This window comes from Pteropus vampyrus, unplaced genomic scaffold (assembly GCF_000151845.1).
Source record: "Pteropus vampyrus isolate Shadow unplaced genomic scaffold, Pvam_2.0 Scaffold7, whole genome shotgun sequence".
In the NCBI taxonomy this organism is placed as follows: Eukaryota; Metazoa; Chordata; class Mammalia; order Chiroptera; family Pteropodidae; genus Pteropus; species Pteropus vampyrus.
The window spans coordinates 10,637,732-10,653,804 of NW_011888788.1; the positions used below are offsets into that span (position 1 = coordinate 10,637,732).

Here is a 16,073-nt window from a genome sequence, read left to right on the forward strand (position 1 = left end):
GTAGTATTAATCAGTCAAAATGTATTCGATGATAGCAATGGATATTTTTCACAGAATCTATAAAATCCTTATTTAAAAAACCACTGAATTTTACTGATTCAAGTATCAAAACTTTGAAAAGCTAACTTTGAATGGAAATCTTTCTAAAATATTCTATAGGCATTCTTATATATCTATATAGATGACCCCAGGGCATCACTTGAAAAATTCATAATTTCACTATGCAGCAGAATATATCTTGGTCTGCTTTTGTTTTCAGCTCTCCTCTCTTGATTTTATTTTTTCTCATGTTTGAATCCACTCAGTTCTTTTCTCAGTTGCCTGTCCTCCTTCTAGTGTGCTACAGACGGCAAAACCACGGAACACAGTGTTGCAAAAATCTGCATATGGAGGTTTGGAAATTCTCAGAGAAAGCCTTAGAAAATAAAGTGGAACTTCAGTTATGTCTTTTTGGGGGCACCAGAGGAGTTTTACAATTTTGAAATACTAGTGTATTTATTTATACACTGCTTTGTTCAACACACATAAATGCATGCGGAATAAAATAATGGCACATATACAGAATGATAAAAAAATGTCAGGACTGGAAATGTATGAATAAGAACTAATATGCTGAGGCTTTTGGCAGCCAAACCAAAAAGGCAGACTAAGTTAACACTTTTGTTTTCGTAGAAGATAATGTCTAACAGGGACAGCAGGACATTTCCTCGTCCTAAGTCCTAAAAGAATGTCTCATAGGAAGCTTATTATGTCTTAAAAAAGAAGAAAACTCTGTTTAGGAATGTGTTGTAGTAGATTAATTTTACTTTTTAGTATCGCTTCCAGTAAAACTACAATCATCAGTGAATAATAATTCAACAATCATTACGTTAATTTTTATGTTAAAAATACTGTGAATCAAAGAATGAAATACAGAGGTTTGCTCCCTAGGGCTTTACCCATCTTGCTAGAAAACAAAGACAAATTTCATTGTTGTTAATCCCTAGAACACTTCCTAACAAATTTCCTGTACTCCAGTCTCCACCCCAGAGTCTGCTCTTCTGGAAAACCAACATGCCGCAGTACGGGGAGTAAGTCACTGTGTGCACATAAGACTTATATTCAGGGAGAATTGTAGTCTAGCTTAAAAGACAGGACACAGCAGTGCATACTCTGTAGGAGGGCTAAGGATCAAATGAACCATTGAGATTCTGAATGCTTTTACATCTCAGAAGCCAAGAAAATTGCTGAGAGCCAGGGTAGCCAAGGAAGGCTTCTCAGAGGAAGCTTTGCTTAAATATTTCCTTCTTGACCCTAAAGCACTCATTTCAGTATATTAACGATTCTCAACACTATTACTTTTCTACACATGTTTGTCCATAACAGTGTGGAAAAATTTGAGGGATTATATTCTTACACTGTTAGCTTTCTGAAGCCTCTTTCTAAATCTTAATGATCTGTGTGAATACCACCTAAGTAGCCACAGCCCACAAAGACAAGCAAGAAAGTAGTTGTGTTTACTGGAGTAGAACCCTGTTCAGTTGTTGCCTTTCTCTCAGGATTATTATGATGTTTTTCACTTCAAGAAACTACTGTGCAGTCATGTGACTAAATAATGCTCTTGCCCTAAAAACTGGTTGTAAACATCTCTTGTTCTATTTGCCATCTCCGCTCAGTATAACTTACTCCCCTCACAGTTCTGCTTATTTCTCTACTTACACTGCAGTTTTAAAGGAAAGCCTTAAAGATTCCTGTTGATAATAGTATTTCAGTGAGGCTCACCACCAAATTGGCATCACCTATACCGGTTGTCTTCAAGTTGGGTTTCCCCAGAAGCAGGCCCTGAGACTTCAAGGATTTGAGGGTAGGTAGTATACTGTCAAGGGGACTTAGGGTAGGGCAGCAGGAAGATGAGATAGGGAAGAGAAAGCAGCTAATACGGGTGTGTTTTCAAGCAACTGGAGCTTAATCCAACCGGGGAACTCTGGTAGCCATTGTAGGATATGCACCTCAGTCTTACCTGCCCAAGGGCAAAGGAGCTTGGCTATTAATGCACTGACTCCTGTCAGTCATCTCTTAGGAACGGCTCTCTATGGATGTGAACTCCTCAGTACTTCCTGTTTCCCATGTACCAGTGCAAAGCAGGCTCTAGAAGCCTAAGAAAGCCCTGAGGCAAAATAAATACATACAGACATACAATACAGGTACTGGCACTCAAACCCGTGGACACTGAAATGTCAGGGCAAGGGAAAGAGTGGGGCCCTCAATGGCACAGGCTAATGAAGAGAAAACACAGATATTGCAATCGCTTCCTATAGGCTAGGTGTTCCTTCCTAATTCCTACATCTAATCACCCATTTCTACTGGTGATGCCTCCCTGCTAGCTCCACAGCCTCTCCTTTCTTTGCTGTTTCTACTGTGTTCTAGTCATAAATACCTAATCAGGTATCATCCCTCAACCACTCCTCCCAAGAGTTCTCACCTTTGCTTAGGTTGGAGGTGGGACCCTTTGGAATGTATATGTTATATTCCTATTGGCATCTTTCTAGGAAGCCCCCATTTTCCAAGATGCTTTACACAGCCCTCTCTTATAGTTTGTGGCACTTTGTGGTAGCCTCGCAATCTGCCTTGTATTATAGTTATTTAATAGGCATCTCTTTTTTCCTAGATTGTGAACTCCTGAAGGGCAGGTGTTGCTGTTCAATTACTGTGGCACCCACTGCCATGCTTCATGTATAATGGGTATTCGATAAATGCTTGTTGAATTAAACTGAATAATTTAAATCCAAAGTAGGTTGGAAAATGGTGCTGTTTTGAGGGGCCACCTGATTTGGTTACCTGGATAGGAAAAACATACACTCAATTTTTCTAACAGCTTGCACTCAAGCTGTCATTAAAATTAAAGTCTTTTATTATATGTTTTCATTGTTGCGGAAATAATACTCTCTGTGCCTTGGAGCAGTAGATGTAACAACCTCCCTTAGTTATAATTTTGTGACATCAGGCGTCAAGCAATTGGGAAATTGTAAGTGCTGGTAATATAACTTTACATATAGTAAGTATATCATTACAAATGAGAAAACAGGGCCTGGAGGCAGTGATGCTCTGTAACATACTTTTCTGAGAAGAAAGAAAACTCAATGGAATGACAGTAACTTTCTGTAAAAAAAAAAAAACAAAACATTTTCTCCTAAAAAAAAAATACAGTGCCTATTTAGTTACCTTTTAAAATTTTCAGTTAATTTCTGTGTGGCAGCACACTAAAAGAAGCAAATTGTTTCTCTCTCTCTTACATACACATATACACACCACACACACATACACTAATTCTGAGAGATCATTTTAGGGATTTGAGAAGACACTGGCCACGGGTCCAGGAGTTAAGGACCTGGGCTGGGAAAATCACTTGGTTTCACTTGACATGTCTACTGTCTCCCCCATTAGATTCCCCACCTCCACCACACACATATTTAGACCTTTTGCATGCTTCTGTAAGTTAAATCTTACTTAAATGAGAAGGGAAAAGAGACTTTAATGAGATACGAACAAGAATAAATACTTCCACAGTGTTTAAATGAATTCAAATGAAATCGTAGCTCAAGGGAAGGGGGAGGGACAATGCTCTCCTGGGACTTAGAGTCAAGGTGGATGACTTTGGGCCAGCTTTACAGGCCACCCTCTTTAAATTGGTCTCATCTCACATGAGACCAGCCCTTCCCCATGCCTACCCCAAACAGTGATAATTATGCGCATACTGTATCTACAGGCTATAGTAACAGAAACCTCAAATTACTATGACTTAAAGTAAATGAAGGGTTATTTTGGTTTTTTTGTTGTTGTTGTTCTTGTTGTGTTTTTTGATTGAAAAAAAAGAAATCTCAGGCAAAAGAAGCCGAGAAGGAGGCAGGTGGAATGGGAGAGCCACAATCATTAGGAACTTAGGCTCCTTTTATCATTGTTCTCTGTTAATGTCTGTTTTTTATCTTCAGTGTTGTCTTGTGGTCCTAGATGACTAGCTGAAGTTCCATCAATCACTTCTGTGTCCTAGCAAGGAAGAAGATCAAAAACAATTCTTTCTCAGTTGATCAGCATCCTTTGAAGAGCTTTCCTGGAACCCCTACCCAATTAGTTTCTCTTACATCTCATTGGCCATCTCCATCTGAAAGGGAGAGTAGGAAATGCATTTAAGTATCTGTGCTCCTTGCTCAGGTTCTCTTTCTTAAGAAAGAGGAGGAAAATGGATATTAGGTAGGTAGCGATACATGCACACACAGTATTGCTTCTATGTAGATGCTTATGTAGATCGGACTGCAGAAGGGTAGTGACAGTATGCTTTAAGTGCATAAAACATCTCTGCAAGTTCCCAGTTCTCTTGTTGGTACTGTTTGGTTCACTCAGAGAATTAGAGAAAGAAAAGAGAGAGAGCACAAGGGCGAGAGAGAGGGAGGGAGAGAAGGGGACGGAGGGAGAGAGAAAGACAGAGAGACAAAGACACAGAGAGACAGAGAGACAGAGAGAGAGAGAGAGAGCACAAAGAGGTTTGATATTTTCTGACGTACTGAGATTTCTTTTTGAGATAGCTTGCATTTTTTCAGCATTCGGAATGCTAACTGGATGTTTGTGCCAGAGTCTAAGGCATGACAGTGCAAATCCTTTATTAATATGATTTAAATCCTCATCTCTTAATAGCCTTGACTATTTCTTCTCTTTGGGGAAAGATTGGCCTGGAAGGAAGCAAGTATCATTTTTCTCTTCTTATTGGCCAAAGTTATCTCTTTATTCATTCTCAGCTTTCAAAAGAAGTTGAATCCACTTTTAAACTCTTAGGGATTCGTTATTAGAAGAGGGAAGGGTGGAAATTGAGATCAGGAAGCCCAGAGTTGAACTTTGTGCTCTTAAAGACAAAAAGTACAGTAGAGCCTAGAGTTGCAGTAGGCTCAGTGTTCCAGAATCCATAGCATTTGTTAGAGATGAATGCCTACAGAGTTTTGTTGAAATGATCACCCGCCTTGAAATGGTCCCCCTTATTTGTGGGTTCAGTTACTCACAGTCAACCATGGTCCGAAAACATTAAATGGAAAATTCCAGAAATAAACAGTTCATAAATTTTAAATTGCTTGCCATTCAGAGTAGTGTGGTGAAATCTTGTGCTGTTTTGCTTTGTGCTTCCAGGACGTACATTATCCCTTTGTCCAGTGTATCCATGCTGTATAAGCTACCTGCTTATTAGTCACTCAGTAGCCATCTCAGTTATCAGATCAGTTATCAGATATTTTGAGAGAGAGAAACCACATTAACATAATTTTTATTACAATGTATTGTTATACACATTCTATTTTATTATTGTTGTTATTAATTTCTTACTGTGCCTAATTTATAAATTAAACTTTATCATAGATACCTATGTATAGGAAAAAACATAGTATATAGGGTTTGCAGTTTCAGGTATCTGCAGTTTCAGGCATCCACTGAGAGTCTTGGAGTGTATCCTCTGCAGTTAAGGGGTGACTACTGTATGCATGAAAAAAGAGGCAATGAGGTCAATGCAACAGCTAAAATAGGAAAAGTAATGTACTTGTCAGATTCACAGGACAGCCATCACCAAGAAGTTCAGTTGATTACAGGCAAATTCTAAGGAAGCAGAGGTTGCAGACTTAAGTCATACATGGATCATTTAGCTTTAATAACTTCCCCAGCCATAAGCTACATACATAATAGGAATCATAGCTACCAGATGTTTATTGATCTTCATATTCGAACTGTCATATCTAATATAATCTAAATGAGATAAACTATTAGATTTCATATTAAATGTCTATTAAAGAGTTGGTCACTTCTTAAGTTTTAATTACTTTGAAGCATCTTCATCAATCTTCTTAATTAAATTTTACATTTTCAATGATCATTTTTGAAAGCCTTTATAAATACAAGTCATTGAATATATTGTAAAGAGTGAAAAATAAAAGTAAATGTTAGTACTAAATTCTAAATTATCCTCAAAGTTCATAAAAAAGAACACCTGTCATTGTTAAGGAGCATGTAGCCATTTTTCCCTGTCTGGGGAAAGTTCAAAGTTGACAGTGAGTTCACTTGAAGAGATCTAATATGAAGTCAAAGCTAAGGTGGGTTGATAGAACAAGCAGGATAAGGTTTACCAAGGAGCTTTGGCCCCTATCATCTGTTGCATGATCTCATGTGAAACAAAATCCCTATTCTGCTTATCTTTGTAAGTATCCAGGAGATTTAAGTTGTAACTGGTGCTGTCTGTGGAGTGTGTGCTGTAGACATAACACCATGCTCCATTTTCCTTGTCATGCCAGGGAGGCCATGTTTTCCTGTCTGGACAGCCTCATGAGATCTTCCTATTCTTTTCTAGAAGAATGGTTTATGGGAGGGCAAACTTATTCTTTATTGTGCTTTGAGAGGATTTAGGGGCTGGTCTTTTTCAGATAATACTTTCCCTAAATAACATTTTCTAGAGAAATGCTGCAGAATCTATTCTGTGGTGTTCATGGACTACGTGAATGCAGGCAGTTGATGGAGAGCACCAGAGCAAGTTTACAAGATCTCTTTACTATATCTTGGCTTTCCCACTCAATAAAATATTTACCCAAAAGGGCTTTTCATTAAATTTAATCTAGTCCATTCTCTAACAGTCAAATCCAAAAATCAAAAAATACATGTTTTCTAAATATTGAAATACTGTGCAAACTATAAAAAATAAGGGAAATTTGTACTGGTGTGGAAAATGTTCCAGAAATGTTAAGCATCCAAGAATGGATTAAGTTGCATAAACACTTATAACATTATCTCTCTTTTTAAAGGATGGGTAGATCGAGGGATGTATGGTTGAACAGACACATAAGGGTGACTTGCTGAAATACCTGAGGATAAGTGCTATTTGAAATAATTTTGGGTAGCGGTTTCTTTATAAAGAAGGACTGTTAGGAAAGAGAGAATTCTGATTACTTTTCAATACTATCTGATTTTAAATATATATATATATATCAACAGGGTTTATCTGAATGGTGAGATATTGGGTCATTTTCATTGTCTTTTTTATACTTTTCTTTATTAAAAAAACGAATCTGTTATTTTTAATGATATGCTTGCTATACATATTTTTCTTTTTATTAAGGATGCTGTTTTAAAATTCATACAAAGTATTTCAATTTATCCATTAAAAATTGAGACTCGCTTCAAAACCTTATTGACTTTAAGTTCTATATTTACTCAGAAAAAAAGAAAAAGAAAAAATTAAATGAGATTAAACTTTGTCATCTGTATATGTTATGCCTAAACTAAGTGGTAATAAAGGCATCCCTGGTTTCATTAGTTAAATATAAATGTTCTGAGGGATAAAACTAAAGAAATCATATGATTTTGCAGCCTCTCCCTGAATCCAGAACAGCCCCCTATAAAGACCAAAAACATAACCTTTGAAAGAATATCTCTTTATCATGCAGATTAATCAGGCACTGCAAATTCTAATATAAACTTATAAACCATCCAACCTCATTTTCATTAGGAATATAACTGATTTTGCCTTACTGACATTGCATAAATATGATGATGAGAAATAAAAATTAAAGTGCTCAAAATTGAAAGAGGAAAAAATATGGTTTTGAAATAAAACCATTTAAAAATGAAATTTAGATTGTATTTTTTATTAGAAGAAAATAGAATATTCAAATGATTACTAAGGATGCTAATTGTGCTTTTATCCATGTATACGTGTATTTAAGCAAACCTAAACAACATATCAAATTTAAATTTAAAAAGCCAGCATTTTCCCATTTATTTCAATGGGCAACTTTTTTTTCTTTTTAAGTGCATATTTTAAATATGCACTTATTTGTTTATAAATAAAAACTGCATGTAAAATTATTTTACTGGTTTTCTAGACTGAAATATGCCATAGCTGTTATTGTACTCAATGAATATTGTGATAATTTAATTTATTAAAAAAAAAACACATTTCTCTGCCCTTGTCAGGTTGTATTGGCTTTGGGCCAAAGGCCATTCTAAGGCCCAGGGCAGAGTACAGGCAGTGTGTTTTCTGCATAGGTATAAGTTGGGCGGAGTTGCTAAGAAGGAGCATATGCAATATTTCAGAGGTACTCCCATAAAAAGAGTTATAACCAAACTGGCCTTATGAGCTACAATTGAAGTTGTTCTTTTTTGCAAAGGAGCACCATTTCATGCAGTAGGACTAGACAAGTGACTTTCACTGTGGCAGAGACGTGTTGCATTGTAGCACTTAAAACATTAATTAAATTTCTGTAAATAGTGTAGTCCAGACATAATTGTAATGGTCAGTGTTATATGTGTTTATATATTTGCTGGTTATGCATCACTTCACCTTGCTTCCATAATTAAAAGTAGACCCTGAAGACCTAAATTTAAAGCAGCTACTATTAACTAATTGCCCTCGGAGTTTTGCAGAGACAATTCAGTTTCCATAATGAATTTGCAAGTGAAATTTAGATCACAGATACTCAAAATAGTGTTCTCCCCACCACCTGCCTCCTTTTTCCCCTACACGCACCCGTTGAGAACTGCATCTGGGTGTGTTAAATTTCCTCTGTGCATTTCCTTCATTGACTTCCAGATTGCAACTCTGCAAGCTCTGGAGGTGCCAGAAAAAGGCAGAGAAGAAAGAGACATAAGTGTGGGAAATTGTCAGCTGATCCAAAGGACTATGAGGCAAGGTATCAACAGTGTCAGTATTTTCTCTTTTAAAAAAAGCCTTGTGAAATTTCAGATATGGCTTATGTGCATTTTTTTGTCCAAAGTATGATAAAGATTAATTATTCCTACATTGTACAAATAAGTCAGTTGAATAAATGAGAACCCATTTCTGTTTAAATACAGTACACTAGATTATGCATGCACATATTCGAACTTAAATTTTGAGCCTGTATGTGAATTCCAAACTAAAGAAATGCATTGTGTCTGTGATATGGCAATCCCTATGTCTTAGTATAATACTTCATGGTTTGGGAAGTGCTTTCATGAGTACATCATCTTTGGGTCCTTACAAAAGATGTGAGTTTTACAGACAAGTTATTATTCCAATTTTCCAGTTGAGAAAACTAAGATCTGGAATCAAATAGGGGGATAAAAATACAGCTTCTGGTATCAGAAGACCTGGTTGCCTCCTCTTGTTTTGCTATGGTCTTATTTAGATATGTAATCTCTCTCTGCCTTCGTTTCTTCATGCAGAATAAGAAGGAGCTGAAAAATGACTATAAAATTTGAGATATTCTCAAGTGGTGAACTGCGACATGAATCAAACACTTTTGAATCTCATCGCTGTTTCTTCCAATCCCTCAGATTCCACCAAACCCTCTTAGGATCCATAAATTCAGTATATAATATGTAATAATAATCAAATTCTTTCAAAGAGCATTAAATAATGTAGTGTAAATATGAGTGAATTCATATCTTATTTATATATACATGCATTTATATATTTTTTACATGGTAAATATTTCAGATTAGAATATTCTCAAATTTTGAAACCTTAATGGTAATCAATTTATAGTATTCTGTTGATATCATTAAAATTTTTGCAAAATATTTTGATATTCCCAAAGGATAGAGAAAACTTTTCTTACGCAGCATTAAGAATATTTCTGTATCCTATAATTATATAATGTTTAAAAATAATATTTATATCTTATAAAACTTGAGGGTTTTTTTTCACGAAAGATGTATCATAAAGCTTGCATTACATCATGTATCATATCATTTGGGATTTAATTTAGGGAATATTTTATTTTGGAATGGTAGTTACTGTTTCTCTCTGTATACAATCCATGAGAATATTAAATTAGCACTAAATTATTCTGTATTATTTGTGGATACAACCAAATATTTTAACACGGAACATGTTATTTTCCCCCTACACACATTTCTCTCTTTTAATCAGCCATAAGAAATGTACCCTACACTCCAGTGTTAGTGCCAAGTTATTCTTGTTCTTTAGGATTTTAATTGCATTTATTATTTTGGGCTGAATACTGGTTAGGAATACCCTTCAAAGATGAAAGCTGCTTATCTGGGTGTGAATGATCATTTGATGATCTGCCAAAACCCTCTCTTCACAAGTGAAACTTTATCAAAAGAAAGAATCAGACACATTAAGCAGATTTTCTCAACTAATATCACAGCTCTATGGAGTCATTAGGGCAAAGCATCTTCACTTCAACACACTTTGATTACCCAGCATGCAATGAGAACTTGGGCTGTCACCTTGAACACTAGTATTCCCATCCTCTGAGTTAGATTAACGTCCTAGATTTATCACCCTATTGGAAATTCCATTTACCAAGCTGATTTCAGTTTCTTTCTTTCCTCATCATTGTCCTAGTCAGCAGATTGGCCCCTTATTTGTTAGAGTTGTGCAATCACTGAATTGTAGCCATTAACCTGTGTTACCTTTGGAACAGAAATGTTATCCAGTTTATTTACTAATGCCAATATCATACAGCTACCAAGTAAAGTTATTTTAGTTTAGAAAAAAGTGTTTATTTGTTCAATCATCCACTCAACAAACATTTAATAAGCATCTATTTTGCACAGGATTCTATCTTGTTTATGGCAAGGAATATAATGGCAAATAAGTGAGAGCGGTCTGGTCTCATGGAGAATGAGGCACTGGAGTTCTAAAGACATGGGTTGAAATTTTCACTTAGTCATTAATTAGCTATGTGACCTTATCCTTTTATCTTCTCTTTACACGTGTGCATGTGCGTGCACTCGTGCAAAATGGGAATATAGCTATTGCATTTGGTTATAGCGTGAATTAAAAATTAACCATTTTATGTACCTCACAAAGTACTCAATAAAAGTGTAGTGAAAGAATAAGTAATGGTTCTTAGCATCATGACAGTTATCACTAATACCCAGCCTTTGTCCTCAAAAGAGTTTACATTTTGTTGATATAACTTATGAGATGCCTGATATAAAAAAAGCCTCTAACTTATGCATAAAGTATACTGATACTCCATTTTATCCTCCACAGCATATTTTCTGATTCGTTCTTCCTTTAAGTCCACCACAGTCCACCTTCCTTGTCTCATTCCGAGTCATCTAGGGTCTAGTCAAGAAGTGGGCATCCTGACTAGCACCAGCTCCCCAGCTGGTGCTGATACCTCACTGGCTGGAGAAAGGTCTCTATAGAGCTGTTCTCAAGCTGGTACATCTGGGGATACAACAAAATTTATACTGGGAGTACCAAAAAATAGAAAATAGAAGCTGAGGGTAACTGCTGCTGCTGCTGCTGGAGTAAAGAGCTGCGGCTGGGGCTACACTGAAAGTAATTAAAAGTGAAAAAGGAAGGAGCTGGTCTTTTCTCCCCTGCTCCTGCCAGCCAGTTTTCTTCTACTGCCCCTCTTGGTGCAACCTAACAGGAAGCCAGCCAATGAAGAAGACATGTAGCTTCACAGTCCCAGCTCTAGCATTATAGAGCAGAAGACTAGAAGGATGGTGTTAGGGCTAAAAGACAACAGCTTACTAACTGGCACAGGTCTGTATTAGTAGAGTGATGTCAGACCTTGATTTATGGGATAAAAATCTGCCCCTAAGGGACTTAAGAGCCCACCGGCTCCCTTGGTTTACTTTAATATGATATGTTCACTTCTGAAGAGACTCAAATTCACACATGAATGTTGAAAGTAAATATCTATAGTTTATACACTCAAATATTAGAATTTTAAATTACTTTGACTATTAAAAAAAATCCTTTGAGAAGAATAGATAATATGATTTTCCCTACTAAGTGCATCACCATTCAAATAGAGGACATTTTAAATTCTTTTAAGATTCTTAAAAGACAAATCTTTATATAATTCTGTTGGTATCAACAAGGGAAATACCTAAATGTGGGAAATGTTTTTTATTTACTCAAATGGAAATTAATATAATTTTGTCATTCTTCTGCAGTTTGTGTTAGAAAGATGACTGTTACCATTAGGAAATTTTATATGAAGTTAAACATTTATTAAATGCTAAAAATATATAAGAAATTTGAAACAAGAAATATTTCCCTATTTGTTTGGTTTCAATTGAAATAATTGGAAGACAACATAATCTCTAAAAGATGTAGAAAATGAATTTTGATAAAGTATGTACCCATTTGTATTTTGTTGAATACAGATTTATGTTAGGTTTTATAATTTCTTTCTAATATTAAAATGATCTGTTTGTGGAACTTTTAAATTCATTTAACAAATATTTACTGGAGTCTCATAGGCGCCAGACACTGAGAAATCAGAGTGAATAGGACCTCAAGGTTCAGGCATGCAGGGAACATATATTCTAGTGGAGACAGGAGAAAGATAATGAGCTAATAAACACAGAAACAATGCAAAAAATGCTATAATGGAAAAAAAAATACTGGGTCGTTTTTGAAAGTGTGTTTATGCGTGTAGCCATAAAAATATTTTTGAAGAGATACTATTTGAGGTGATACTTGAAGGATAAACAGGGAGAAAGTTGCCCTATGAAAGACATTCTAAGCAGAGGAAATTGCAAGGACAATATCCTTTAATTAGGAAAGAACTTGGTATTTTCAAGGTACTACCATGAAGTCACTGTGGGTAATGCACAATGAGAAGAAAGGAATGAGCTTGGAGGAGTACAAGGGGCCAGACTATGAAGGACTGAAGCAGCATAGTAAGCAGTTTGGATTTTATTCCAATGAAATTGGGAAACCATAGAACATTTCAAGTGTGGGAATTATATAAGCCAATTTATAGTTTTAAAGGTCACTCTGGTAACTGTGGAGAATGTATTATAAAGGTGAGAGTTGAAACAGAAAGAGGACTAGGAAAAGAAAGCTAGTATTTAGACAAGAGCTGGTGATGATGATGATGATGATGACGAAGATGATGATGACGATGATGATTTGAGACATGCTTTGGAAATGGGCCCTGAGGGAAGAGGTGAAAAATTGGCTATGAGAGTTGGTGAGGAGGCAACTAGGGAGAGGAATCAAGAATACTTCCTAGGGATTGGATTAAGCAACTGGGTGGATGTTGATGTCATTATGGATCTGGTGGAATCAAAGTGAGGCATGTAACAACAGAGGAAAATTAAATTCCATTTGAGACCCATAGGGTGTTTGAGACACCTACAAGATATTCAAACAGAGCTATTGAACAGGCAGTTGAATATCCAAGTCAAGAAATTATAGCATAAGTCAAGGACAATGATAGAAATTAGAAGCTTATTTGTTTTTATGTTTTTGAAATTATCATTTGGAATGTAAAAGCATATGCCTAGATGTGGTCAAGTAGGGAGATAATGTGCACAGTAAAGAATTTCTAGCTTTTTGAAGACTGGTATAGTAGGAGGAACAAATGAAGGCAGCCTGGGAGGTAGTAAGAAAAGCAGGAGTTGAGCCTTATGAAATCCAAGAGAGAATAATGTTGCATGAGTGAAGGAGCCAAGTGTGTCTTGCAGAAGCCAAGTATAGAGAAGTTCAAGTAGATGAATAGAGAGAAAGGTCCATTGTATTTGACCACATGGAGGTTTATATTGATTTTGACATGAACAGTTTCATATTATATGAAGTTTTATGAATATATATATATATATTCAGGTTTTTATGAGCCTCTGGTGGTTGATAGGAAGGAATAATAATCCCCGCAATTTTTTGTCAAGTCTGAGGAAGAATTGTCTGCCAACTTATTACATTTTCATTTAGTGGATAATATTTGATGTAAGTGGCTCTGAAAGGTTTACTGCCTTCCCTGTGATTGGAATCTATAACTGGAAATTGATTCAGAGTAGTAACAAGAATCCTATCTCTCCTGTCTAATCTCTTAGGCTTTTCTCTGTAGGGCACTCACCCACAATGATGACCAACAATTGTTTTAGTGCAACCAGGCCGTGAGAACTAGAGCTAACCAATGTAAGAAAAATGAGAGCTGTTGCATCTGAATAACCAGATTCTGTTAAGAATCTTAGAGTAATGTTTTTTATATGACCAATTTGATCTTTATTCAATGTCAGTATAGATGGTCCCCGACTTATGATGGTTCAATTTATGATTTTTTTGATTTTACAGTGGTGCAAAAGCAATACATATTCAGTAGGAACAGTACTTTTGATCTTCTCCCAGGCTAGCATGAGAGTAGCATGTGGTATGATACTCTCTCATGATGCTGGGCAGCAGCAGTGAGATGATATTGCCCAACTGTAGGCTAATGTAAGTGTTCTGAGCATGTTTAAGGTATGATGTTTGATAGGTTAGGTATACTTACTGCATTTTCATCTTATGATATTTTCAACTTACAATGAGTTTATTGGGATATAACTCATCATAAGTCAAGTATGAAATACTTGAACTAAATGTAAAATCAAGTTTACTTATTCAGGGATAGCTTACAGTAGAAAATCTAATATCCATGGGTGTTATTGAATTACTTCCTTATTGGAGAACAAGCCGAATTTGTCTGCTGTTATTTTACTTTATATGAATATGACATTTGTCTTTCTTAACTGTGCTCTACTTTTTATTTATTTATTTTTTAAATTTTTTGATGGCAAAAGGCATTGCTATCCTACTGCATACTGGGAATGCTTATTCAGAAATGAAAAAATGTGCCCTTCATATTCTCATATACGTAATTTTCCTTTACCACAAGGAGCCCTGGTCTATGCGCTTATCTTTAATATGTATTTTTGTGTAAAAGCTTTACTGCATTTGTAAACTTTTATATACTTTAAATCCAGTTTTAATTTTTTGAAGTGACATCCTATTGTTGACTTTTTCCAATAAACCCCAGACTAATGCCTTATGAATTTATGTCTTAAATTCTGTATATGTCACACTTTTCTCAACATCTTTTAGACATCTCAGATCCAAGATGTCTGGAATAAACTCATGATCTTTCTCCATAAGTCTCTTTCTCTTTCATTGCTCTTTATAACAGCGCATGGTATTGTTGATGAGCTTTTATTTTTCGCTACTACCATGACCGATGCATCACCATGACCTGTTCATTGTATCTCCTAATATCTTGCTCTTACATCTACTTATCTCTATATCCACTGTTCTTTTACCTTCCCTGCCCAAATTACCACCACCAATCACCTAGACTATTGTACTCTCCTTCTAAATGGTCTCCATACACTAACGTCAGCCCTTCTCCGGACCACAGGCAGAATGCTGTTTTCAAAACCCAACTTTGAGCATGTCATTCCTCTACTTAAAACCTTTCAATGACCGTCCAGTTGTCTTCGGGATAATGACCCAAATCCTTAACCCAGTCTACTAAGCTTGCATGATCTGGCCCCTTCAGTTACCTCCTGCTTGCACTCTGCTCCTCACATTCTCCTCGGTATTCCTTTCTTCCTTTCTTTGTGCTTGCAGCCCTGTCAGCTGAGGATTCTCTCCCTCCTGCATCTTTCACACCTAGTTAATGCTTACTTGTGCATATGATTCCTAATCAAATGGCACTTAATGCAAATGGCACTTCCTCAGGAAGCCTTCCCCAAACCCCAGATTCCATCCATCCCCTTGTAGCACTGGCCGCCTTTCCTGTATAGCATTTATTATAGTTATAGATTTTTGTCTATGTGTTATGATAAGTACTATTAAGGATATCTGATTAATATCTGTTTTTAACTCTAGGCTATAATTTCTGTGAGGAGCTGGATCACAGCTGCTTTTGTTTACCTTGTATCCCAGCACTTAGTGTCAGTAGCAAAAAGCAATCAGTAGGCGTTTGTCCACCTGGCACTAGCAGAGCCAAACATTAAACACCAAAAATTACGATGGAGAAAGATTGGCTATTTTATTATAAATGTCGCCACGCAGGAGAACTGTCAAGCTAGTGCACAAAAGCCCGAATTCTCCGATCCAGGGTTCTGGTGGGTTGTTAGAGGTTAGGGGAACAGATATGCGGAAGCACCGATGGGGCAAGTTTTAATTGGAGGACCTTGGATCTTGGCCACTTATGGTAAGGGGTGTCAACACAGGATCTTCCAGAAGAAAGGACCCTCTGCTTCTGAAGGGGTTTGGGTGTTCAAGTTCTGGTTATATCCTGGTCCTTTGGTTTTGTGCATATGTTGTGAGGGGT

At 36.3% G+C, this 16,073-nt stretch overlaps 1 protein-coding gene across 1 annotated transcript in view; it reads left to right on the top strand.

Moving 5' to 3' along the window:
* The window catches only part of MACROD2 (MACRO domain containing 2), a 1,889,795-nt gene that overhangs the window by 694,589 nt on the left and 1,179,133 nt on the right, over window positions 1-16,073 (top strand). The window lies entirely within an intron of this gene.